Raw genomic sequence first — 27,865 nt, 5'->3', positions numbered from 1 at the left:
TCAGTGTGGAAACCAGTACAGGAAGACACTCTCAGGTTTTCTCCACTCAGAGGCAGGTATCATCTGCTCTAATCATAGCTAGCGTCAGGTCTTCCTACCTTGTTGAAGCTGCAAGTGTGGTCATGTGTGTTTCTTACTGCCCACTGCAGACCTCTCATTGTTTTAAGATACATTTTTAGTTGTAGATGGGCACTGTTTTAGTCAGCTTTTTCACCTCTGTGACCAGAACCAACTGTGGAGGAGGAATGTTTATTGGAGGGCTCATGGTTTCAGAGGTCTTAGTCCATAGAAGGCCGACTCCATTCCTTGGAGCTCCAGGGGAGGCAGCATCATGGCAGGAGTGTGTGACTGAGGGTAGCAGCTCACATCATGATCAGAAAGCAGAGAGAGAGAGACTCCACTGTCCAGATACAAAATATATACCCCTTAGCCATGTGCCTGATGAACCCCTTCCTCCAGCCACACCCACCTGCCCCAGTTACCACTCAGTTAATCCCATTAGGGATTCATTCACTGATTAGGTTAAAGCCATATCCCAGTCATTTCTCCTCCAAACCTTCTTGCATTGTCTCACATGTGAGCTTTTGGAGGACACCACATCTAAACCATAACAGATGATACCTTTATTTTATTTATTTTTATGTGGTGATGAGGAAGGAACCCAGTGCCTCACGTGTTCTATCACTTGTGTTCTATCACTGAGCTACAACTGCAGCCCCCAGACCTCTTATTTTTGGAGCTGTTTTCTGAAAGAACTTGTGTCCTTATTCACAGACTGTTTGAAGCAAAATCCAATCAAGGTTTTCAAACAAATATTAAATGTCTTCACGCAATTAACTTAAGCATCCTTTTCTTCTGCTTACCTCTCATTCTGTTATATTTGATAATTAAATTTTCCCAGTTCATGCAATGGAAGGTGAGGTAGCACTTTTGACCACTGTAGGGTGGTCAAACCTGAAGTCTGGGGCAGAAATGTCAGTTTGAAGGATGAAACCAGTCAGTTGGACTGATTTCTGATTTTCACTAGGACCTAGTCCTGCCTTGTGTATTTTCTAGTTCCCTATTTGTGTGTTGCTCATCATGTTCCTTTTTTTTATGGTTTTCAGGTGGAGTTGGCATGAACTTAAAAGCAGCAGATACTGTTATTTTTTTTGACAGTGATTTTAATCCTCAAAATGACTTGCGGGCAGCTGCCAGAGCTCACCAAATTGGCCAGAACAAGTGAGTGAGTTAGACATTGGCACCTTTCTGCTCTGTTGGCTTGCAGCTGTGGATTGGGGAGGAAGGTGGACCGTGTAGTCCTGACAACAGTGCCACGTTGGAGTTAGAGACCACTGGGTTTGAACCCCGTTGTGCTACTGGCTTGTAGAGTCATGTTGGGGGATCAGTGGTCACATGATCAGTTCAGACTCACTTTGTTGAAAAGAACAGTTAAATTCCAAAATGATTAGAAGAAACTTAGAATTTATTTAGTTCATGTTTCTCACATTAGATCCTAATTCAGTTTAAAAATGAAGTTAAAGCCAGTGGGTGCACATGCCTGTAATCATTATCAGCATGGGAGACAAGCAGGAAGATCAAGTTTAAAGCCAACCTTGCAACTTACCTAAACCCTGTCTCAAAACTTTTTTTTTTTTTTAAGGCTAGGATTATAACTTCATGGTAAAGCTCCCCTGGGTTGGGTTCCCAGTACCACAAAGAGGAAACAAAGTTGTGTTCAGCTACCCTTTGACTTGAGGTAACATGCCTGCCAGGGGTTATCCTGGCTACAGATGAAGGCCCAATAGTGGTCACTTCGTCTTCCTTCCTCTTCCTCTTTTGGGGAAAAGTTCAGGAAGAAGTTGAGGCCAGATTTCTCTAACAAATGCTCAGGTCCCAATGAGCAGTGTCTTTTTCCTTTTTCCCTCAATGTGGCATTTGGTTCTGCTTCCTTTTGGGTGTATTTTCCTGGCATGCTTTTTTCCCCAGCTTTGCAGACTCCTAACACTGCTCTCATTTGACTCCAGTACAGGGCTGGGAAAGTGATCCGGCTGATTGGCCGAGACACTCTGGAAGAAATAGTTTATAGGAAAGCAGCCTCCAAACTGCAGCTCACCAACACAATCATAGAAAGAGACCATTTTACTCTGGGAGCCCAGAAACCTTTGGCTGATCCTGACCTCCAGGTAAAATGTATTCTTTTTAGAGTCTCATGATTTATAACTAGTACTCTCTGTGGATGAGAATGCAAATAAAAAGGACCAGCATTAACCACCCATTGTTGCAAATTACCCATTTTTTCATTGGCCTAATTCTTACCCTCTCAGTACCTAACTACATGCAAGGTGCCATACAAGCTAAAAATGAGGGTGGCATTTAAAGGCAGAGAAAATAGAATAAAGAAAATGAGCTTTGAACCATCTAACTTGGATTGAAATTCACATCTTATCCCTTATTGGATGTATGACTTTGAGCATGTAACTGAACATCATGGATCTAATCTCTTCATGGCTTCTAAAGATGAGTGTGCCACGAGTTACCTCAGAATTTGTTTAAGTTCTTTTTTTTTCTTTAAATCAGTGATGATTAGTTTCATACCTCCTCCTTAATCCCAGACCCTTTGAGTAGTGACTTACAGTACTCATTCCATACTCAGAGATGAGTGAACAAGATTAGGAATTCAAAATTATGCCATAGGATATAGGGATGAAAGCACTAGAGTTAATTTGTTGAAGAAGGAAAAATTAGATGGGAGTCAAATGCTGTCTTAGAATATCCTAGAGAGCTCTCTTTTGGTAAGAGGTTTGGAGTTATTCCTTAGCAGCAGCCTTTGAGATAAAATTGAACCTATATTATAATATACCCCAGGTCGTTTTGAGGGATTAGATGCAGAGAGATCAACCCCTAGTATCTAGTATGATTCAGGCATGAAGAGAGTAATAAATGTCTGAGAAAAGGTAGTAGCTGTGGGAAGATCTGCTGTAGGAAACTGCAGAGAAATGACAGGAGTTGGCTCTTGTTTTGAGGCAGGCAGTGAGAGAGAGCAAGTTCAAAGATGGCTTTAAGCCTGAAAGATGAGAGTAGAAAGTAGGAGATAGGGATAGAAATTAGAAGGATGAAGATAATGTAGGCTTTAGTCAACAGAGTTTGTAGTAAAAATCAATATACATTATTGTTAGAAGGAGACTCAGAAAAGAAAGGAATTAGAAAAGTTTGCAAGAAAAACCAGGCTTTAAAAGGATCAGCTTATCAAACAAAAAATTCAAGAGGTATGTGAAAGGGAAAAAATTACACAGTATTACAAGCAGAATCATCAAATTTACAACTAGCCCAAGCATGAGTTTAAAAATGGCAGTTTTCTCACATCTGTATCTTTACACATCAGCATTGCAGACAGGGAAGGTGCTGTTTTTGTTAGGGAGTCACTGACCTGCAGGAAAGGTTCACAGATTTGGGGGTACTAGAACCTGAAAGAAGAACTCTAGGTTTTGTTTGTTTGCTTGACGTTTGTATATCTTAGAGAGTAACTGGAGTCTTTGGCCTTTTGTGTTTTGAGTCTTCTGCATGCTCATCTGTCATGGTGGCTGGGCAGGCTGTGCATTTTATTTTCACACTATTGAAGAGGCAATTTCAAATGGAAGGTGAAAGCTTGAGAGAGAGGTGCATGTACACTGTAGGTGTCTAAATACACTTCTTCACAGGATCTTGGGAGAGGAGCTCATCATGGGCTGTTGTGAAGGCACAGGTGTCAGGAGTTAGAGGAGACAAATTCTCAGATGCTCGATGCTTCCCCAGTGGAGGGAGCTCCAGGCATTCAGTCAGGGGTTTCTCTATGACATTGGCTGCTAGCACATCATTGTGAAATGCACAGGCACAAACTCTGCCATGGGACCAGATCTTGGGGCCAGTACAAACTATGGGCTGGTGGAGAGGACCTCGGTGGGACTTCCTGCACAAGCCATGGCAAGAAATCACACTCTGGTTCTGTCTTGATTCTTTCCTCCCCACCAGACTGAGTTATTTATGGTTGTCAGGAACAAGGGTGATAACTCACTGCCTTGTCTCAAAATACAGCAGGACATTTTTTTTAAGTTATTAAAAGAATCTAATAGTAAAAGACGTGGTTCTGGTTTGATAAATCTAAGCAGTATAGAGCAGTGAAGTCCTGAAAAAGGAGAGCAGGTTCCTTGTCTTAGAAGGAGAACACAACAGAAACAGAGAACAGATAAAGATGCGGTGAACACTTATTGAATGCTTATGCTTACTGTGTGCTAAGCATTGTGTGACGTGCACTTTTTCCAGTTGTTTCAGAAGAAGAATAACAAAAAAATGAGATAGACGTTGTCTTTACCTCCATCTTAAGAAATTTTCCAAACATCAGATTCATGACTCTAATCCGAGCACTCTTTAACTTCCAACTACATGCTCTTAGTTACTATAATAAAGTGGTTTTCATTTAAAAAATGGGTAGTTCCTTAAAGACACGTTGTGAGTGAGCAGTAGCGAGGGAAGCCAGGAGACATAGTCCAAGGAGTGGACGAGTGAAGGGTCCCAGTATGGACTGAGCCTCATCATAAATACTTGGCTTTCTTCTGTTTTGGGTACTAAATGCCAAAGCCATTTGGCTTGGTTTTATATATATATACACATACATATATATATATGTACACCAAGGTTAAATATAAATATAACAGTTATGGTTTTGCTTAGTTTTTGTCATAGTTTTTATCTTGGATATTTTCAAGCTAAAGTTTCCAAGTTACAGAATAGGCAATATAGAGATAACTAACCAAATCTAAAAGGGCAAAATGAAAATGAAGTCCCATGATGTGGATCCCAATTGGTTCAGAATTCCTAAGAGATAGTACTTAGGGAGGTGGAGAGTTGCAAGTAGCAAATGAAAGCCAGGTAACACTATCTAAGATTCTGGTTCCAATAGCCGTAGGAAATAGGCTGAGTATATCCCCTAGGTGGAGCAAGAGGGCAGGATGGGGAGTGCCGCAGGACTATCCAGGGAGATTGAAATTGAGAAAGGGCTTTTGGGTCTGGTGATCAGGGTGGTTATGGTTTTGCCAAAGTGGGTCCCATAAAGCACTGTAGTAGCAAAGCGGCTTGGCAAGGACAGGTGGCAGCTCATGGTGAGATGAGGTATTCAGTGGCACCTTTTCTTTATAAGAGTTTGGCAGTGGGAGAGGTAAGAAGGTAGCCAACAGGGTCTCTGACTTCTCTGGGGACTGCTGGAAGTGCCTGTAAAAATTGCTGGTGAGAAGTGCTATAGAAGATGCTGGGAATCATTTTATCTGCCCCCACTCCTCAAAAAAATTGGAGGCCAAAAAATTTTTTTGGTATTGTAAATAATTGTCAAAGTCAACATCTCTGATCATCATTTATCACCTCTCTGCTTATTCCTCATCCAACTCCAAAACAGCCTGGCAGGTGTCATTTGTGATGGAAGAGAAGAAAGTCCATCAGGGAAAGAATTACCTGGTGTCATTTAGACACTTAGCAAGTCACACATCCTCATCTGTGTTTTCATGAGAACTAACTGGATCTCTCATTTTCTTCATTCAAGTTGAGTGACATACTGAAATTTGGCTTGGATAAACTGCTGTCTTCTGAGGGGAGCATCCTGGAGGACGTAGACCTGGAGTCCATCCTGGGAGAGACAGAGAACAGCCAGTGGGCCTCTGATGCCCTGCCTGCAGCTGGAGGAGGGATCAGAGAGCGGGAGGAAGGAAGTGAGTTGGGGTTAGGTGAGCCAGTGACTCCATCACCTCAAGCTAGGGTGTGAGTGAGATGCGTCCCCACGGGTAGTCCTGTGTCCTGCTCTGGCACCTCTCTTTCCTACCCAGCCCTATAGTCATCTGTTGACATTCTTAAGGCTTCCTGGTCCAAGAACTGCCAGAGTAATCCTTGTTCCCTTGAAGCTGGACTTTGAATCCAAGTGATGATATTAATGTTTATGGTCCTGTCAGTCTCAAGGATTAAATTTGAACCTTTTCTCTCTTGACACAGACTTCTTCTCTGGAGTTTATTTGGTAAACCTGCTATCTTTATGATGGTGCTTTGCACAGTGATACCTCTTCTCAATAGTAGAATGTTTTTTAAATTGCAAATGATATTTATGGACATTTATTGTGTTCATCAACAGTGCTGACTATGTCATGTGCTTTAGGTCTTTTAAGACCCATGAGGTGGGGGGCTGGGGTGGTGGGTCAGCGGTAGAGCACTCACCTCACACGTGCAAGGGCCTGGGTTCAATCCTCAGCACCACATAAAAACAGAAGTAAAAATGAAGGCATTGTGTCCAACTTCAACTAAAAAAATACATATTAAAAAAAAAGACCCATGAGGTGTAGGAGATCATTTTGTCTTCCTTTTTCTTTTTTCCCAGATTTGGTGTCTGTCTCTCTCTCTCTCTCTCTCTCTCTCTCTCTCTCTCTCTCTCTCTCTCTCTCTCTTTATATATATATATATATATATATATATATATATATTTATATATATTTTTTTTTTTAGTTGTAGATAGACAGCATGCCCTTATTTTATTTTTTTAATGTGGTGGCTAAGGATCGAGCCCAGTGCCTCACACATGCTGAGCAAGCACTCTGCCACTGAACTACAGCCCTAGCCCCACTATTTATCTTTTTGTCCGTTTTCTGTTCTGAAATATTTGAATTTCAGACTTGAAAGGAGTTTTGTTTTGTTTTGTTTTTTTCCTCATGATTATTTTTAAAATGACTGTTTTCCTGTATCAGCAATAGGGAGTCAATCTGGGCTGGTGTGAGAGGGTTTTACTGACCTTTTTTAGAATTTTTTATTCATATATGACAGCAGAATGCATTGTAATTCTTATTATACATATAGAGCACAATTTTTCATATCTCTGATTGTATACACAGTATATTCACACCCAGTTCCTGTATTCATACCTGTACTTTGGATAATAATTATCACATTCCACCATCTTTAATAACCTCATGCCTCCTCCCTTCCCCTCCAACCCCTCTGCCCTATCTAGAGCTTGTTGTTCCTCCCATCTCCCACTCTCTATCCCACTATGAATCAGCCTCCTTATATCAAAGAAAACATTCAGCATTTGGTTTTTTGGGATTGGCTAACTTAGCATTATCTTTTCTAATTCCATCCATTTACCTACAAATGCTATGATTTTATTTTCTTTTATTGCTGAATAATATTCCATTGTATGTGTGTGTGTACACACACACACACACACCACAGTTTTTAATCCATTCATCTATTGAAGGGCATCTAGGTTGGTCCCACAGTTTAGCTATTGTGAATTGTGCTGCTGTAAACATTGATGCAGCTGTGTCCTGTAGTATGCTGTTTTTAAGTCCTTTGGGTATAGATTGAGGAGAGGGACAGCTGGGTCAGATGGTGGTTCCACTCCCAATTTTCCAAGTAATCTCCATACTGCTTTCCATATTGGCTGCACCAATTTGCAGTCCTATCAGCAGTGTATGAGTGTGCCTTTTTCTCCCACATCCTCGCCAACACTTATTGTGGTTTGTATCCATAATAGCTGCCATTCTGATGAGTGAGATGAAATCTTAGAGTGGTTTTGATTTGCATTTCTCTAATTGCTAGTAATGATGAACATTTTTTCATGTATTTGTTGACTGATTGTATATTATTTTCTGAGAAGTGTCTGTTCAGGTCCTTGGCCTATTTATTGATTGGGTTATTTGTTTTTTTTTTTTTTTTTTTTTTTTTTTTGGTGTTTAGCTTTTGAGGTTCTTTATATACCTAGAGATTAGTGCTATATCTGATGTGTGAGGGGTAAAGATTTGCTCCCAAGATGTAGGCTTGCTATTCACCTCACAGATTTGCTTCTTTTGCAGAGAAGAAAGAAACTTTTTAGTTTGAGTCCATCCCATTTATTGATTCTTGATTTTAATTCTGGCACCAAAAGAGTCTTATTAAGGAAGTTGGAGCCTAATCCCACATGATGGAGATTAGGGTCTACTTTTTCTTCTATTAAACGCAGAGTCTCTGGTTTTATTCCCAGGTCCTTGATCCATTTTGAGTTGAGTTTTGTGCATGGTGAGAGATAGGGATTTAATTTCATTTTGTTGCATATGGATTTCCAGTTCTCCCAGCACCATTTGTTGAAGATGCTATCTTTTCTCTAGTGCATGTTTTTGGTACCTTTGTCTAACATAAGATAATTGTAGTTTTGTGGGTTAGTCTCTGTATCCTCTCTCTGTTCTGTACCATTGGTCTACCAGTCTGTTTTGGTGCCAATACCATGCTGTTTTTGTTACTGTTGCTCTGTAGTATAGTTTAAGGTCTGGTATAGTGATGCCACCTGCTTCACTCTTCCTGATAAGGATTGCTTTAGCTATTCTGGGTCTCTTATTTTTCCAGATGAATTTCATGATTGTTTTTCTATTTATATGAGGAATGTCATTGGGATTTTGATTGGAATTGCATTAAATCTGTATAGCGCTTTTAGAAGTGTGGTCATTTTGATAATATTAATTCTGCCTATCCAAGAGCAAGGTAAATCTTTCTATCTTCTAAGGTCTTTTTTTGATTTCTTTCTTTAAGGTTCTGTAATTTTCACTATATAGATCTTTCACCCTTACTGAGCTTCTTAATTCAAGAGTTCTTTCTAGCCTGGCACAGTGGTGCACACCTGTAATCCTGGTGACTCCAGAAGCTGAGGATCATGAGTTCAAAGCCAGCCTCAGCAAAAGCGAGGCACTCAGTGAGAACCTGTCTCTATTAAATACAAAATAGGGCTGAGGTGGCTCAGTGGTTCATGCCTCTGAGTTCAATTCCCAGTACTAAAAAATAAATATTTAAAAATCTCTCTCCTCTCTCCTCTCCCCTCTCTCTCTCTCTCTCTCTCTCTCTCTCTCTCTCTCTTAAAAAAAAGACACAACTGATGTGACTATGTGTACAACCAGAGATATGAAAAATTGTGTACCATATGTGTAATATGAATTATAATGCATTATCCTGTCATATATAACAAGTTAGGATTAAAAATAAATAAATTTTTTAAAAAGATAAAAAAAGTGGGAAAATCAGAAAGTAATATCGTTCCATGCTGTACATATCACTTCCCTTTCTCAAGTACAATCTGGCACAAAATGTGTTGAGAAGAGATTCCCCTCCAAAAAAACAAATCCACTGGGGCTGGGGATATAGCTTAGTTGGAAGAGTACTTGCCTCACACGCACAAGGCTCTGGGTTCAATCCCCAGCACCACCAGAAAAAAAAATCTGATATTATATCCAATGGCATGAACAAGATTTAAAAAGCCACATAACCATAATGAGAGCACAAAGCACACAAAAGGCTTTCTAGATTCCAATCTAGAAAAAAAAACAAACATATCCCAAGGGAGGAGAACAATGTTCTTGCAATTACTTTTCTCTAAGGAGTATCTTAGTATGGTGATGAATGACCTTTTTCCCCCCCAGCACTGAGGATTGAACTGAGGAGTGCTCTACCACTGAGCTACATCTGCAGTCATTTAATGTTTGTTTTGTTTTTGTTTTCCTTGAGACAGAGTCTCACCAAGTTGCCCAGGCTCTCCTGAAACTTACCATTCTCCTACTTGTCAACCTCCTGAGTAGCTAGGATTATAGGCATGCACTATTGTACTGGCTACAAATTATATGTTTTTAAATCAGGAAATTGTCATTTAGAGAATATTATTCCCATGAGTCCTTTCTATATAAATTATTATAGAGCAAGCTTCACACAACCAATTGAAGAGACATTATCGTTAATAGATTATCCTATATTGTAGTTAATTGTATGGAAAAGAAACAATGTAGCAAAAATGAAATCATAAAAACAAAGACATTTCACATAGTAATGTAGATTAAAATGTCATCCAACTATAAATTCCCTCAAAATGCATGGACCAAGATCCTACCCAAGATTGAGACTTGAGGAAGGACTGACTGTATCCTTTAAAGGCACAAACTCGTTTTTTCTTCTCTTTGGTACCCTGTGCCACACTGTAAAGAAGCCCAGGCTATCTTGCTAGAGGGAGAGTCCATTTGAAGAAAGCCCCTGACATTTGAAAGACCACATGGAAAGGGAGACTACATAAAGCCAACAGTCAGCACCTTAGTTCCAGACATACAAAGCCATCTCAGACCTTGTAGTCTAAATCAGGCGTTTGCTGTATGGGTGAGCCTAGGTGACACTGGAGCAGAACCTTGGTTAAAGTCTTGACTTACAAAATTATGAGAAATAAAATGGTTGTTTGTTTGGTAGTGGGGATTGAATTCAGAGGCTCTCGGCCACTGAGCCACATCCCGAGCCCTATTTTGTGTTTTATTTAGAGACAGGGTGTCACTGAGTTGCTTAGTGCCTCGCCATTACTGAGGCTGGCTTTGAACTCTCGATCCTCCTACCTCAGCCTCCTGAGCCACTGGAATTACAGGTGTGCACCACCACTCCTGGCAAATGGTTATTTTTTAAAGCCACTAAATTTTGGAATTTTAAAAAATATAGCAATAGATAACTAAAACACTGTTTATTGATGATTTGCAGGGCTTTTATTTAATGACCAGTTTTATTAAAGAATACCCCATTTATTTCTACTGTGATCAGCAAACAAACTGATATTCAATATTTAAAATTTTTTGAAACTGATTAGTTTGCCAAGAATATAACCTATCTTGCAAATTTTCATGAGGACTAGAAAAGAATATATATTCTGGAGTTGTTGGGCATTGTCAGTCAATGTCAATAAGGTTAAGGTGGTTGATAGTTTTGTTCAGACTCTTGTGTATCATTAGTGATTTTTTATACTGTTACTATCAGTTGTTAAAAGGCTGTTAAAAATTCAAAGTATGGATTTATCTCTTCAGTTTTGTCAGCTTTCATATATTTGGGGCATATAAATGTTTGGTTGTATGGTGTCATGTTTCTGTGTTCTTAAAAAACACATTATAGTATTATGAAATGTCTTTCTTATCTCTTATAAAACTCTTTATCTTGAATTTAAATTCATCTGATGTTAGTATAGCCTCTGCATTCTTCTTGGCTTACTATTAATGATGTATTTTTATTTAATGTAATTAAATAAAATTACATTAAATAAAAATTAAATTTTATTTAATTTATCCACTAGCTTTTAGCTGTATTGCTTTACATTATTGTTTTAGCAATGTTTCCAGGAATTATGAAATGCATTCTTTAATTTATCACAGTTTTCATAGTTTAAATTGTGATACTTTCTCACATTTCCCCAAGTCTTTTGTGCTTTGTCGTCATACATATTACAGCTGTATACCCTATGTTTTTTACCTTAGTCATGTTTCCAAGAAATTAAAAGAATAAATATGTATACATATTGCCTTTTATATTTACCTACATTTTACTATTTCTAGTACTTTTCATTTCTGTTTATGGTGCATTGTCTTTAAAAATATCTACCCCAAATTCTCCACATTCCTGTATCATGTTGCTTCTCTCATTATGAAGTAATATCTATTTTCCCACCCACTGAGTCTGGGCTGGTCTTTTGTCTTGTTTTAATGAACAAAATATATTTTTGGTGAAAGTGATTCCATGCCAATCCTAGACATAACACCCTGGGAAGGTGTATACATTCTACTATTATCCTCTAGAAATCTAATCAACAAATAAAAAATTTTAGAATGACTGAATGACTAAAAGCATTTGAAGAGATAAGCCTGACCCAACCAGTTGAGCTAGCAGACATGTAAACGAAGCTATTTTGTCAGTTCTACCTTTGGTTAAACAATTCCTGCTAAAGGAAACCACGTAAGCAGTAATAAATACCTAGAGCAAAGGACCCATCAGGTTATGTAAAGCCAAATCATAGAATAAGGAGAAATAACAAAGAATTTTTATATTAAACCATTAAGTTTATTACACAGTGAACTAAAGCACACAGTGCATCTGTTTCTACCTGATGGATCATCTCCTTTTATCCTGAAGAGGTTCTTTTAGCATTAATAGTAGAGATCTATTGGTATTGAATTTTCTTTTTATTTATTTGAAAAAGTCTATTCTGCTTTCAGTTTTGAAGAGTATTTATCCTGGATTAGCAGTTTTTGTCTTCTAGCACCTTAAACCTTTCCATTAACTTTAACCTCTCATTTCTGATAAGAAGTCAGCTATCATTTTAGTCATTTTTACCAATGTAAAACACACCACTTTCTTCTAATTGCCTTCAAGACCTTTTTCCTCCTAATTGATTATTTACAGTTGACTCTGATGCATCTAGGTGTGATTTGCTTTGTAACTAACCTTAGTATTCACTGAGTTTCCTAAATCTGTTAACATCTTTTTTGTTAATTTGGGATAATTTTAGCCATCGTTGTCTTAAATATTTTTTTCTGTACAATTTATGCGTCTATTCTTCTAGAAATCTAATTATATGTATGTTAGGTCACTTTGTACTGATAGTAACCAAGTCTCTATTTTTTTCTTTCTGATTTTTAGAACAGATAATTTTTATTGGTCTATCTCCAAGTTAACTTTTTGCTGTTTTTGCACTATACAATCTGATGATAGATTTGTTTCATGAATTTTTCATTTCAAATACTATACTTTTTATTTCTTTTAAAAGAATTTTTTCATTTATATGTTGACACCCATATCTACTTATTCATTATGATTAAGCTTTTCTTTAACTCCTTGAAATTAGTTATTAAAACTATTTAAATTTTTTTTCGGCTAATCCTAACATCTGGGTCAGCTCATGGAACTTTTTTTATATGTGATATTTTCTCTTGTGGTTCTCATTTTTCTATCTTCTTTGCATTCTGGCAAAATTTAATGATATTCTACATGCCTATAATCCCAGCGACTCAGGAGGCTAAGGCGGGAGGATCAAAGCTAGCCTCTGCAACTAAGGGATGCACTTAGCAACTCAGTGAGACCCTGTATCTAAATAAAATGCAAAAAAGTGCTGAGGTTGTGGCTCAATGGTTAAGCACCCCTGGGTTCAATCCCTGGTACCAAAAAAAATTTTTTAAATTATATTCTGGTCATTTATAGATGATACATCATAGGAAGTCTGGATTATGTTGTCTTCCTATAAAGGATATTCTGTTTTATTTGTCATGCAGGCTAATTACTGGTGAATTGTTTTGATCATATTAGATTTGGTATTACTATTATTATTATTATTTGGTTCCAGAGATTGAACTCAGGGTACTCAATTACTGAGCCACATCCCCAGACCTATTTTGTATTTTATTGAGAGACAGGGTCTTGCTGAGCTGCTTTAGCACCTCGATTTACTAAGGCTGGCTTTGAGCTCGTGATCCTCTTGCTTCATGCACCTGAGTCACTGGGATTATAGGCATATTCCACCGCGCCTCACTAGGTTTGGTATTTTTCTTTATTTCCATATTTCATGGTGCATTATACTTGTACATAATGGTGGGATTTGTTGTTATGTTTGCATGCATATGTACAATACAGTGATAAAACTTGGCCAATATCGTTCTCGAGTATTTCTCTTTTACCTGCTTTCCTCTCTCCCCTGATCCCTTTCCTCTACTGATCTCCCTTTGATTGTCGTCAGATTCCTTTCACACACACACACCTTTCTTTTTCTTTTTCCTTTCTGGCTGCCACATACATTTTCAGCATGAATCAATTTTGGTTTCAAATTTAGGTCTACCTTTTTCCCTTTACTCTTTTGTGTGTGGTTCTTTTTGCTAAGGCTTATTTCTGAACTCTTAATTAAGTACCTGATATATTAGTGAAGCTGCTGCAACCTGACTCTGCTGGAAACCTAATTTCTTCCAACATTGCCATTTAGCATCATCTTCAGTCTCCTTTATAGCAGTCAAACTCTGCTAAGCCTTAAAGAGTCTCATCTGGTACATTCATATGAAAAATGAATTTCCTCCAGGCTTTTAGTATTCTCTCTCTAACACACACACACAATCACATTGCACCCACCATAAATAGCTCAGACATTCTTGTCCACAAAATTCCAACCACTATGATAATCTTGCACTTTGATAATTTTCTCCTTAACTCAGTATGACCTCCATCTTACTTGAGCTTCATCTCCCTAATTGTGTTTTGTGCACCAGGCCTACAGTCATGTCTGAAATTAATACCTGAAAATGTTTAGTTTTCCTAGTTTTATACACTTTTGTGTCAGGAAAACAAATCCAGTACAGTAGATCTATAACAGTTTCAAGTAAAAGTACTAAATTACTTATATCCTTGCCCATCAATAGTGGTAGAGGCACTTAGGTGAACTTACATAGAAACTGCAACATCTTACATACTCAACAACAATTTCATTGCCCATGGAACCCAAAATTAATTGAAAGAGTAAACCCCAAAATGGATATCTGAAAAATAAACTGGTCAAAATTAGTAAGGCAATCAGACTTAAATAATCATATATTTTACCAATAGCACTAGCTTAAAAGTATGGGTCTACAATAACTAGAAAAATACAAGTTAATGGCTAGAGTCATAAAAGTTTCTATTATGATAGGCAGTCTCTTATGATGCTTTAATATTATATGATAGTTGTGAAATGATTACAAACTAATAATGAACATAATCTATTTGCAGATTACAATATTCTTCCCTGTATTATCTACAAAGTTTAGATACACCTCAAAATGCCCTGGAAAAGAAATTTCTTAAGTCTCATCAAAATGAACTGCCAGGTTTTTTTCCTACATTTGACATGACACAGTGCCAAGATTTCTAGTCCTGAATACACACTTTCTATAGGGAAGGGACATTTATCTTGGCAATTAATAGATCATTTATCTCATTTCATACAGCCAATTTTAGTCGTAAGAAAAGAAATGTTTATGTATTTATTCTGCTGACTTTAATCTATAATCTAATCAGGGATCAACAAACTTTTCCTGAAAAGAGACTGATAATAAATATATTAGACTTTGTAGGCAAGTCTTCATTACCACTCAAGTGCCAATGTAGCACAAAAACAGCCTAGACTGTGGGTAAATAATATAAGCTTCTGTATTCTAATAAAACTTTGTTTACAAACGCAAGTGTTATTGTTGGACACCGTGAAAGAAAGAAAGAAAGGAGGGAGGGAGGAAGGGAGGGAGAGAGAAGGTGTGGGGAAAGAATGAAAGAAAGAAAGAAAGAGAAAAAAGGAATAAAGAGAACAATTTAAAAAAAAACAGTGTCAGGCTGACAGGTATGATTTGCTCATCACTGTTCCAGAGTATTAATGTTTATGCTCACAATAGATGTTTGGCTAGGCTGTATACATACATACATACATATATACATGAAAGCAATTTTGTTCTTTTGTTTGCTTTCTTTTATTTTTTCCATTTTTTTGTTGATACATTATAGTCGTAAATCATGGCAGTATTTGTCGTAACATATTTCCACATGCACAATATAACACTATAGTTTGGCCAATATCATTCCCCAGTATTTTCCATTCACTCCTCCCTCTCCTGGTCCCTTTCCTACACTCTACTGATCTCCTTTTGATTTTCACTTTTCTTTCCCTTTTTCCTCTCTTGCTTCCACATCCGAGAGAAAACATATGCTCCCTTGATTTTATGAGTTTAGCTTATTTTGTGTAACAGAATGTTCTAAAGTTTCATCCGTTTTCCAGCAAATGACATAATTCACATTTATGGCTGAATAAAGCTCCATTGTGTGTATATGCCACATTTTCTTTATTTATTCATCCTTGATAAGCACCTAGTTTGGTTCCAAAGTTTGGCAACTGTGAATTGTGCTGCTATAAACATGGGTATGCATATACTACTCTAGTATTATGACTTTAATTCTTTAGGATAAACATTGAGTAGTTGTATACCTGGGTTATATGGTGGTTTCCTGCCTAGTCATTTGAGGAACCTCCATACTGATTTCAATAGTGGTTATATTCATTTACAATCCTATCAACAGAGAAAAAAGTGTCCCTTCTCCACATTCTCTCTAGCATTTATTATTGTTCATATTCTTTTTTTAAGTAGTTGGACACAATACCTTTATTTTTATTTATTTATTTTTAATGTGGTGCTGAGGATCGAACCCAGGGCCTTGCACGTGCTAGACAAGCAATCTGCTGTTGAGCCACAACCCCAGCCCCATATCATTCATATTTTTGATGGCTGCTATTCTGACTAGAGTGAGATGAAAGCTCACTGTAGTTTTGATTTGCATTTCCCTAATTGCTATTGATGTTGAACATTTTCATAGATTTGTTGTCCATTTTTATTTCTTCTTTTGAGAAGTATCTGTTTAATTCATTTGCCCAATTAAGCTAGGATATTTGAGGTTTTGGTGTTAAGTTTTTTAAAGTTTCTTATATAGTCTGGATATTAATCCTGTGTCAAAAGAGTAGTTAGCAGGGCTGGGGATGTGGCTCAAGCGGTAGCACGCTCGCCTTGCATGCATGCAGTCCAGGTTCGATCCTCAGTACCACATTACAAACAAAGATGTTGTGTCCACCGAAAACTAAAAAATAAATATTAAAAAATTCTCTCTCGCTTTCTTTAAAAAAAGAAAAAAAGAGTAGTTAGCAAATATATTTTCTCCCATTCCATAGGTTCTTTCTTCATGTTACCAATTGTTTCCTTTGTGTGCAGAAGCTTTTTAATTTGATGCCATTCTGTTTATTAACTTTTGTCATTATTTTCTGAGCTTTAGGAGTTCTAATAAGAAAGTCATTGCCTGTACCTATATGCTGGAGTCTCAAACCTATATTTTCTTCCAAGGATTTGCATAGTTTCTGGTCTAATTCCTGGGCTTTTGATCTCTTTCAAGTTTGTACAGGGTCTAGTCTTATTTGTCTACATATGGGTAATCAATTTTTCTGGCACCATTTGTTTAAAGCCTGTCTTTTCTCCCAATGTGTTTTTGGCATCTTTGTCAAGAATCAGATGACTGTTAACTGTGTTGGATCTTTTTCCGTGTCTTCTCTTCTTTCCCATTGGTCTATGTATCTGGTTTTATGACAGAGCCATGCAGTGGTTATTTCAATAGCTTTGTAGTATAATTTGAAGTCAGGTATTGTGATGATGCCTCCAGCTTGCTTTATTGACTTAGAATTGTTTTGGCTATTCTGAATATTTCATTCTTCCAAATGGATTTCAGGACTGTTTTTTCTACTTCTGGAAAAATGATGTTTATTATTATTATTATTATTATTATTATTATTTTAAATTTATATGACAACAGAATGCATTACAATTCATATTACATATATAGAGCACAATTTTTCATATCTCTCGTTGTATACAAAGTATATTCACACCAATTTGTGGGTATTTTGATGGGAATTGCATCAAATCTGTATGTTGCTCATAAAACCAATTTCAAACATATACAATCATATTAGTAGTGATTTTAGTGTCCAAAAAGAGATCTACTAAACAGTAATTACTGGGCTGGTTTGGTGACTTGTAGTCCTAACTACTCAGAAGGCCAAGCCAGGAGGATTGCTTGAGTCCAGGAGTTGGAGATCAGGTTAGGCGACATAGCAAGACCCCCATCTTAAAAATAATAATAATTACTGATGTGAAAACACATCTCAATCATTATGATAGTCACTAACTCTTCATTGTTTTCCTTGAAACTCTAATATACAATTAGTGAATGTCAATTTAGGACTAATTGGGCTGTTTTATAGAGGAGAAAGCTGATTATAATAGTAAATGAAATCAGCTATCATGAACTGATTTGTGTTTATTTAATTACAATTATCATGCTGATGACTCTAATATGTAAAGTCTCCACCTATAGTTCCCTAGGTGCTAATTTTAAAAACGTGAGTTTTCACTAAAAATAAGAAAAGAAACCCCTCCATATGCATTTCAATAATTCAAATTGTATCATAATTTGACTATTAACACAATGCAACTAGTTCAGATTTAAATTCAAGATTACACAGTGCAAAAGAGGGAATAGTCTTGGAAAGGAAAGTAGAAAAATGTAAGATCCCTCTTAGAGGTCAGAAAAAATAAATTCAAAAATGTGATTTTTTTAAAGGTAGTGTTAACTTGAAGTGGAAAACAAAAAGCAAAAAAACCTTTGAAGCAAATTCAGTTGTGTTTACAAGGGCCTTTGAGTTTCTTTGATGTTTTAGTGATTCTGGTTTTTAAAATGTTGATTTGTGGAGGATGGGCACAGGGGATTGAATCTAGGTGCTTAACCACTGATCCACATCACCAGCCCTTTTTTACATTTTTTTTATTTTGAGATAGGAAATCCATAAATTACTTAAGGCCTTGCTAAATTGCTGATGGTGAGTTTGAACTCAAGATCCTCTTGCCTCAGCCTCCAGAGCCACTGGGATTACAGTGTGCATCATGAAGCCCAGCCTTAAATGTTGATTTTATAATCCTTTCTTTTTAGCTGATAAGAGAAATTACAAAATACAGAATACTTGCAAACTACAAAATATAGGATACTTACAACTAAAGGTGCTTTGTTAAATGATCAGAGTTTAACTAACATTTCAAGCAGTGACTCTCAAACTGGGAGAGTGATACTAGTCTTTTCAAGAGAAGTTTAGAAATGCCTGGGGGCATTTTGTTGTTGTTTCACCATGACTGAGGAAACTACTAACATTTTTTGGCCAGGCCCATAGATAGTATATAACCTTCAGCTAGTAGGAATAGTCCAAACCAAAGTACCAATAGAGTTCTATCAAGAAACCCTGGTGCAAAGAAGTAATCTACCAAGGAAAACACAGTTGCAGTTAAGTAAGAGAACAGAGCAGGTGCCGGGTGCAGTGCTGCATGCCTGTAATCCCAGTGGCTCTGGAGGCTGAGGCAGGAGGATCGTGAGTTCAAAGCCAGCCTCAGCAAAAGTAAGGCCCTAAACAATTCAGTGAGACCTTATCTCTAAATAAAATACAAAATAGGGCTGGAGATGTGATTCAGTGGTCTAGAGCCCTTGAGTTCAATCCCTGTTACCAAAGAAAAATAGACCACCCAAGTGATTTGTTTGTACCAGTAGGTCTACCTAAAACGAAAAGGGATTTTATGCAGTCAAATTGTTTTATTATCCATTTAAATATAATTCTTTATTTCTTTATGTTTGTCAAGAAGTAAATATATTTAAGATAACAATGAAAAATAATAAAAGAATGACAAGTGTAGGAACCTAATGATGACTTACACTTTTTGATTACAGACTTGACATTCATCTGAAATGACAATGCAATCCCTAGCTACTGCAACAGAAATCCTAACCTCTGAGTGAAAAAAAAAGAGGGATGTTGAGATACCTTCAATCATCTTTTCTCACTTCTGAGTAAGTACCAAGAGAGGTTGGCCAAAAATATTTTAAAACCTAAAACATGCTATTAAACTTGGCTTTTCTTTAAAATAAGTGCAAGTATATGATATGGCCTAGTGTTAATTTACAATCCCTACTTTCTTATGCTTTGACTGTCTTTAAATGTGCCCAGTTTGAACTGAGATGTGCCATAAGTCAGATATCAAAGACTTATTATGAAGAATGTAAAATAACAGTTATATTTTTATTATGATTACAAGTTAAAAGGATGTCATTTTGAATATATTGAATTATGTAAAATGTATTATTAAATGAAGCTCATCTGTCTTACTTTTTAAAATATGACTTCTAGAAAATTTAATTTACATGTAGAGTTAATATTATATTTCTATTGGTGGTTCTAAGGGATCAGTGAGAAATAAGAGAAAGATCATGTTCAGATTCTCTATTTCATCATTTGCGTTTGATGTCATTCACTGATCCTCCTTATGTATTCCAAACCATTTCAAATTTCATTTGGATTTGGGTAAGACTGAGCTTTCATGCTAATCACAGAGAACTTACTTTCCCATATATATTTGTTCAGTGTCCCCCACTGAGTATAGTCTTCATAATAGTGTTTATGGTCCTGTTTCTAATTTTATACTGCATGCATCAGTTAAAATGCTGAAGATTCAGGAGGGTTTGCTTTGCTTCAGTGTATGCTCTGGTAGACTATATGTTATCCCGAAGAACATATTTTCTCCTCCACTCTCCCTGTCTCCTCCAAGAGGTGCTTGTGATCTTCCAAGCACACTTTTGGAGGATGTTATCAGCCTTACTTTGTTTCAGTGAGAAGAGAACAGTTTCCAGAGTATGCACTATCTAAAAATGTCTTCTTAGTGATGAAAGCATTTATTGCCAAGACTTTTGTTGCTTTGTCAATTGTCTATATTGGCTGTAACCGCCAGGATTTTGCTGTTTAATTATTTAAACCACATAAATGGGCAATCTTTCATATATTATCTCATTTTCTTCTTAAAAAGTGAATTATAAAATTTTAACTTTGACCCCATATTTGTATAGATGAAATATCTGAGACTCAGAAAAGTTAATGATTTCCCTATAGTCACACAATTAGACTTCTGACTCTTACTACAATCTTTTTGGCTATATTCCTTACTTCTGCTGCTGTTCTAGTAAGGAAGTAATTTATATTTCTGAAAACTAAATGTATAAAGCCCAACAGTGCACTGTGGAAATTGAGATGTGCAGGCCACAAGTCCCCAACATCTGTTCTGCATTTATTTCAACACACCAAATATTTGACCTCCGTGAAAAGAATGCCAAGGTAAATTAGGCAGAACCAGAAACAGGAACTCATATATGCCATATATTAGTGGCAATTTCAGATGTTTGAGTTTCTTTCTTTGTACAGTTGAAAGTGGAATAATATTTCAGGGCTAGACAAACAGTAGATGCTGGCAGAAGACCTTGCCTTGTATATGACTCACTTCCATTAGTACAGTACACTTCAACATGACTTTTTAATTGTGGGGAGTGCCTCAGCCCTACTGGTCATGCCCAGCCTAAACCTCCATCTTCCCTGGATTTAAGGGCAAGATACTTGTTTAAATTCCACTTAAGTTATATGATCCCTTTACTTAAAGTCTAATATTTTCTGCATTTTTATTCTATTAAGTCTAAATCCTTATGCTTGATTTTCAAGGAATTTCATAATCTGACCTAAGCACACAAATATGTCATCCTTTATAGAATCCTTTCCTCTTAGCAAAATGAGGTGTCCTTACTGTCCTTTAAACATACTTCTTTCTGCTGAGTCTTTCTTATGCTGTTTAATTCACTTGCCTTTTATTCTCTTTTTAGAATCTGAATCCTATGTACTTATCCAGGTCTAGCTCAAATCCCAAGACTCATCTCTTACTTTTAACTCTTTAGTGTTTACAATTTGTACCAAAATACATTTTAGCATTTATTTTGTGGCAGGGTAGTGCCCTTTCCACCCCCCCACTACACTAACTTTTACCAAGGAGGAAACTGGTGTTACCAAGAAAGACCTGTTTATTTTTTTAGGAGTTCCCACTCTCGGGATTATAATGAGGATCTAGAGTCACCTCCACCCTTGGAGATAGATCCCAGATTGGGGTCCTTTGGCACAGGTGTAAAGGTTGATCCATTGCCTAAACCTCTTACACTGGCACAGAAGATGATGTACACACACACACACATACACACACGCGCCAAAACTCGAAGGAAGGAAGGGAGGGAGGGAGGGAGACCCTTTGAAATCCATTGAGAAATGATACTGTTCTGGTCAACCTGACAGAAAATGGGTATTTGTTGTCATTTTCTGACTTACCATATTGTGACCAAGCATAGTGCTTTTATTTTTATTATTTTTTTTTACTAAGACCTTTACTAGGATTCACCTGGTTTATAACTTTCTACCTTTAAATATAACTGAATCTGCTGGAAGGTGGTGGCAGAGTCTGTAATCCCAGATATTCAGGAGGCTGAGGCTGGAGGATCACAAGTTTGAGGTAAATGTGGGGAACTGAGCCAGACTCTGTTTCAAAATAAAAACTAAACTGGTGGCACACACCTGTAATCCCATCAGCTCAGAATGGTGAAACAGGAGAATTGGGATTTCAAAGCCAACCTTAGCAACTTAACGAGGCCCTGAGTAACTCAGTGGGACCTATCTCTAAATAAAATACAAAAGAGGGCTGGGGATGTGGCTCAGTGGTTGAGTTCCCAAGAGTTCCATCTCTGATAGCAAAAAAAAAAATTAATAATAAATGAATAAATAAAATGGGCTAGGGAGTAGCTCAGCAGTAGAGCACCCCTGGATATTTGTACTAGGGAGTACAAAAAAAAAAAAGAATTTTCAATGCATATTACTTTTTGTCTAGTTTATTTCATTCAGAATCTCCCTGTTTTTGCTATTATCAATAGTTCTTTATTCTTGCTAAGTATGTTTCCAAAATTTATTATCTATTTTCCTATTGATATACATTGGGGATTTTTTTTAAGTAAACCAGGTTATATTTATACAGTGGAAAATTATTAAGCAATGAAAATAAGAAGTACATTCACATTCAACAACTTGGATAAATCTTATAAAAATACATATGGAGCTAAAAAAAGCCACATACCAAAGATCACATGTGTATGATTACAGTGTATAAAGTAACAAAACAGGCAAAACTAACCCTTGTTATTAGAAGTTAAAATAGTGCCTAACTCTGGGGGAGCGGAGGGAATAATTAGGGGAGCAATAAGAAAGGGCTCATGAAGGTGCATTTGATGTCCAGTTTCTTGACCTGGGTTAGGGTTCAGTGGATATGTTTACTTTGTGATAATTCATTGTGCTATACGTGATTTTCTTTTGTCTGTTATATTTAATAAAAGAGAAGCTCTATTAACAGTAAAAAAAATCAGTCTCTACATTCATGTAAAAGTTAGTAATCAAATGCCTACTATATGGTTAATATGAGTATAAGGGTTCTGAGGCATGTAAGACAGACATGTTCCCACAGTCCAACATTGGGGATTTTTTGACTATTACAAATAAAACCACCATGAATAGTTGTGCACAAGTCTCAGTGTGGATGTATGCTTTTATTTCTCTGGAGTAAATATCTCGACAGATGTGATTTAACTTTTAAAGCAACTGCCAAACAGTTTTCTAACAGTTTGTGCCATTGTTTGTACTACATGTTATAGTCTGCAGTTCTAAGAGAGATACCATAGTCTTCATCTTTGTCAACATTTGTTATGATCAGTCTTAAATTTTGTCCATCCTACTGTATGTGTAATAACATTGCAGTTTTGATTTACATTTCAACTTACGTTGGATATCCTTTCATGTGCACATTCACCATATTTGTATCTACTTTGGTGAAGAAAAAAAAATCTTCTGCCCATCTTTTCAAATTGGGTGATTTTTCTTATTAATAAGTTGTAAGAATCATTTGTATATCCTAGATATCATTCCCTTGAGAGAGATATGTTTTGCCAATACTGTGTCCTAGTCTGTCAGCTTACCTTTCCATTTCCATAACAATGAATATAGAATAGACAAAGTTTGTTGTTGTTGTTTTTGGTACTGGGGATTGAACTCAGGGGCATACCACCACTGAGCCACATCCCCAGTCCTATTTAGTATTTTATTTAGAGACAGGGTCTCACTGAGTTGCTTAGTGCCTCACTTTTGCTGAGGCTGGCTTTGAACTTGCAATCCCCCTGTCTCAGCCTCTTGAGCAACTGGTATTACAGGTATGTACCACCACGCCCAGCATGAGACAAAGTTTTTAAGTCTGATTTATTTCTGAGAGGAGAGAGAAAAAAGAGAGCATGAGGCAGAGAGAGCTAGTTAATTTTAAAAGTCTCTGCCAAGCAGCTTTTTATATTTTCTTCCAGAAGTTGTATAGGTTTAGCTGTTACATTTAGGTCTGTAGTCTATTCCTACCAGTAGTGTGTGAGGGCTCCTATTGATCCACATCCTTGCCAACTTATTATTATCTTCTTGATTATAACCATCTTAATAGATGTGAAGTAGTATCTCACTGAGGTTGTACATTTCCCTAATGGTGCTGGGTATCCTTTCATTTGCTTATTTGCTTTTGCATATTTTCTTTGGAAAAATGTCTATTCTAATTTCTTGCCATTTTTTTTCATATTGAACAATAAGAATTGCTTGTATATTCTAGGTAGTTATATTCTAACTACATGAATTGTAAATATTTTCTTCTATGATTGTGTTTTCACTTTCTTCGATGGTAGCCTTTAAAAGTTTTAAATTTGATGAAGTTCATTACTTTATTATTTTTTTCTTTTCGTGCTTGGGCCTTTGGTGTCTTAACTACAAAGTCATTGTCTACTCCAAGATTTACCTATGCTTTCTTACATTTAGTTTTGGTATATATATATATATATATATATATATATATATATATATATATATATATATATATGTGTGTGTGTGTGTGTGTGTGTGTGTGTGTGTGTGTGTGTGTGTGGTCCATTTTGAGTTCTTACATTTATGTCTGTGGTCCATTTTCAGGTAATTTTTATGTGGGGTAGGGTTTAACTTAATTCTTTTGCATTAAAGACTACATCATTTTGAAATATATTTTCATTTGGAATGCAATTCTAGGATGTCAGTGTTTTTTTCTTTCAGAACTTGAAAATGTTGATGTACTGTTTTCTGCATGGTTCTTGAATGAATTTTGACATTTTACTTTCACTCCTTTGTACATAATGGTGTCTGTTTTCTGTAGATGCTTTTCAATTTTTAGCACTGGTTTTAAGCATTTAGTGTATATTTGTGTCATCTTTATCATTTTTCTTATTCATTGAGCTTTTTGAATCTGAGTGTTCATCAGATATAGAACATTTTTATTTATTATTTATTCAAATGTGTTTTTCTCACCTCTTTTAGGAACTACCATAACATACATATATATATATGTTGGACTGGTTGAAGCTGTGCATACTGATGCTCTGTTCAGTTCAGTCTCTTTCTCCATGTTTGATTTTGGAGTCTTTATCACTGCATATTCAGTTTGCTGATATTGACTTCTTCAATGTCGAATTTGCTGTTAATCTCATTCAGTGTAATTTTCACCTTAGCCATTGTTTTATCTGATTTTATCTAATTTTATCTGTTTTATCTAATTCAGACATTTTTATATCTTCTTTTTCTCCTTTACATGCTTATTCTTTTCCATAGCATCTTGAACATATGGTATACAACTGTATTAATGTCCTTGTATAATAACTCTATCACAGTGTAATTAATGATCATTTCTATTAATTTTCTTTTCAACATGGGTTATATTTTCCTACCTCTTTGCATGCCTCATACATTTTTATTGGATTCCAAACATTGTGAATTTACCTTGTTGAGTACTGGATATTTTGTATTCGTTTAAATATTCTTGAGCTGTGTATAGCTTTTTTTTCTAAACTATCTTGGAAGCATTTTTATCTTTTTAAGATTCTGCTAGACTGGAGTTACCTTCAATCTTGGGCTAATTTTTCCCTTTTACTGACTATGTTACTTGATGCCCTTTTATTATAGATTTTCCATTCTAGCTGGTGATTACAAAAATTGATCTCCATGCCAACAATCACCACCACCTTCCATTCTGTTCTTTTCTGAAGGTTCTTTCTCTGGCCTTACATGTGTGCCCATTGTTACATAGCCACAGACTTCAGGGGAACCGTCCATAGATGTCTAGAGAGCTAGTGCATGTACACACTCTCCCTCCCTCTGCAATTCCCTACTCTCCCCTTTATTCTGCTCTGGGACTTCTAGCTGCATCTGTCTCTTCAGACTTTAAAATCCATCTCTTCAACTCAGGAGATTTTCTATTTGAGTTTCCCTTCTCTGGATGTGGCCTGAAAAAATTCTTTCCAGGGAGTAAATTGGGATAATCCTAGCACTCATCTCTCATGCTTAACTTTATCTTAGAGGTCACTCTTACGCTGCTTATTATCTAATATCTGAGAACTGTTGTTTGTATTTTGTCCACTTTTTTCCAATGTTTTATATGTGAGGGTAAATCTGTTGCCCCTCTTGGAGAGATTTAGTCTTCCATAAATGTTTAACACTATTTTCTGACTCATCATTTACAATAGATGAGGTTCTTCCTGGTAACAGCAGCGTTAGGCCTACTGAATGCTCCTAGGCAAGTGCCTTCACAAGTTTCCAATGGTATATGTTATTATGCTGCCAATTATTTGTTTCAGATATGTTTTTCTTGTCTCATTTAGATTGTACTCTGACATTAGGAACCCTTCATATCTTAGAATTTTATGTCCCCTCCACCCAAACTGGTCACATTTACCTTTAACCATTACTCATCCCTTACCCCGTAAGATTTCCCTTTGAGGTATTAAAGAATAATGCACTTGAGATTATTTATCTCCATGCCAACAATCACCACCACATTCTATCCTGTTCCTTTTCTGAAGGTTTTTAATATAACCTTATATTAAACATCATGTTAAACATCAATGCCACAAATTTAAATGCCATGAGTAAAAGTGAATGCTGATTCATCCACTAATTGTATGTATCCTGATAGAAAGAACTACCACTACCTTATTGTGGCCAGTTGAGAAATTTTCTTCTCATTATCCACCAGACTAGTTAATATGTCTTTAAGGCAATAAGTTTAAAAAATAATACTGATAAATCAAAGTATTGAAAACTCTACAAAATAAGAAGCTAGTTCTTCAGTAACTGGAAGCACTGACTATGCATATAAAAGTATATCTGATTATGAGTCAAGGTAAATATCAAGAAGATAATATGCAATTAGATCATTTTGCTATTCTGATTTTTCCACCAATGAATTATCATTAATTTCTATTCTACAATAAGAAAAATTCTACAACATACCATATTCTATAATAAGAAAAATAAGAAAAAATTAAAGCTAGTTTTAAAAGATCTACTTAAATATTCCAGTATCATGTAACCAAACAACTACTCTCCACACAAGTATGTTTTCATTCAACAACAAACACATTCAGGGGTACATTCCTGGAGCTGAGGATGCATGCTGCTGAGAGGTAGACCTTAAATGCCTTGTTCTCATAGCTTATTTCCTCTCAGTACTATTTATATATGGGGGCTTAATAGTTAATATAGGTGTTTAGGTTAATAGTGTAGTATATTTATAATATCATTGGAACCATGAGTTTACCCAACAAATCATTTGTTAACTCTCTCATACATTCTAGGCATTTCCCTAGTCACTGATGTAACAGTAGTGAACAAAACAACTAATTTCCTGCTCCTGTTGGAAATTGTGTTTGAGGTTGGCTCAGAGCAGTGAAGTAGATAAACAAATGTAAGGAAAGTGGTAAGAGAAGTCTAAAGTGGAAAGGCAAGTCTGAAGAGAAAGAAAGGCAGGGTAATGGGCTTGATAGTCATGGCAAGAGGCTCTATTTTGTGTAGGATGGCCAGGGAAGGCCTTTATCACATGAAATGCCACTGTTACAGAGACATGATAAAGTGAAGGGGTAGTTAGCTAGTCAGATGATTTGGGGAGTTAAGGTTGAGGCAAAGTTACAAGTGTAAATGCTCTGAAGCAGGGGTGGGCTTGGTGTATTTAAATGGAACTAACAGACAAGAGAAGAATGTTAGGAAATGGGGAGAAAAGGATGAGGGGAGTCACATTGAATAAGAGCAGTCCATAATAAGCCAGGGCAGTCCATAATAAAGTCATGGCTTTTTTTCCTGATACCAGAGATTGAACCCCCAGGGGCACTTAAACACTGAGCAACACCCACAGTCCTTTTTAAAATACTTTATTTAGAGATAACTCTCACTGAGTTACTTAGGGACTCACTGCATTTCTGAGGCTGGCTTTGAACTCAGGATCCTCCTGACAGCCTCCTGAGCTGCTGGGATTACAGATGAATACAACCAGGCCTGGCTAAAGTCATTGCCTTTTATTTGGAAATGGGAAGCTATAGGAAGATTTTGAGCAGAGAGACACAATCAAATTTATATTTAAGAATATCACTCTAGTTGCCATCAGTACAATAGATATTGGGGGAAATGAGGGCAGAAGCAAGGACAGAAGAAGGCTAAGGGAATCATTCAGGTGACTTATGATGTGGG

General features: G+C 36.5%; 1 pseudogene; it reads left to right on the top strand.

Moving 5' to 3' along the window:
- LOC144252599 (transport and Golgi organization protein 1 homolog) overlaps positions 1-27,865 on the top strand; it is an 84,140-nt pseudogene that overhangs the window by 20,980 nt on the left and 35,295 nt on the right.

Source organism: Urocitellus parryii, unplaced genomic scaffold (genome assembly GCF_045843805.1).
Source record: "Urocitellus parryii isolate mUroPar1 unplaced genomic scaffold, mUroPar1.hap1 Scaffold_48, whole genome shotgun sequence".
In the NCBI taxonomy this organism is placed as follows: domain Eukaryota; kingdom Metazoa; phylum Chordata; class Mammalia; order Rodentia; family Sciuridae; genus Urocitellus; species Urocitellus parryii.
The sequence above is the reverse complement of the archived record's forward strand: the minus strand, read 5'-3'. Positions and strand labels throughout refer to the sequence as shown.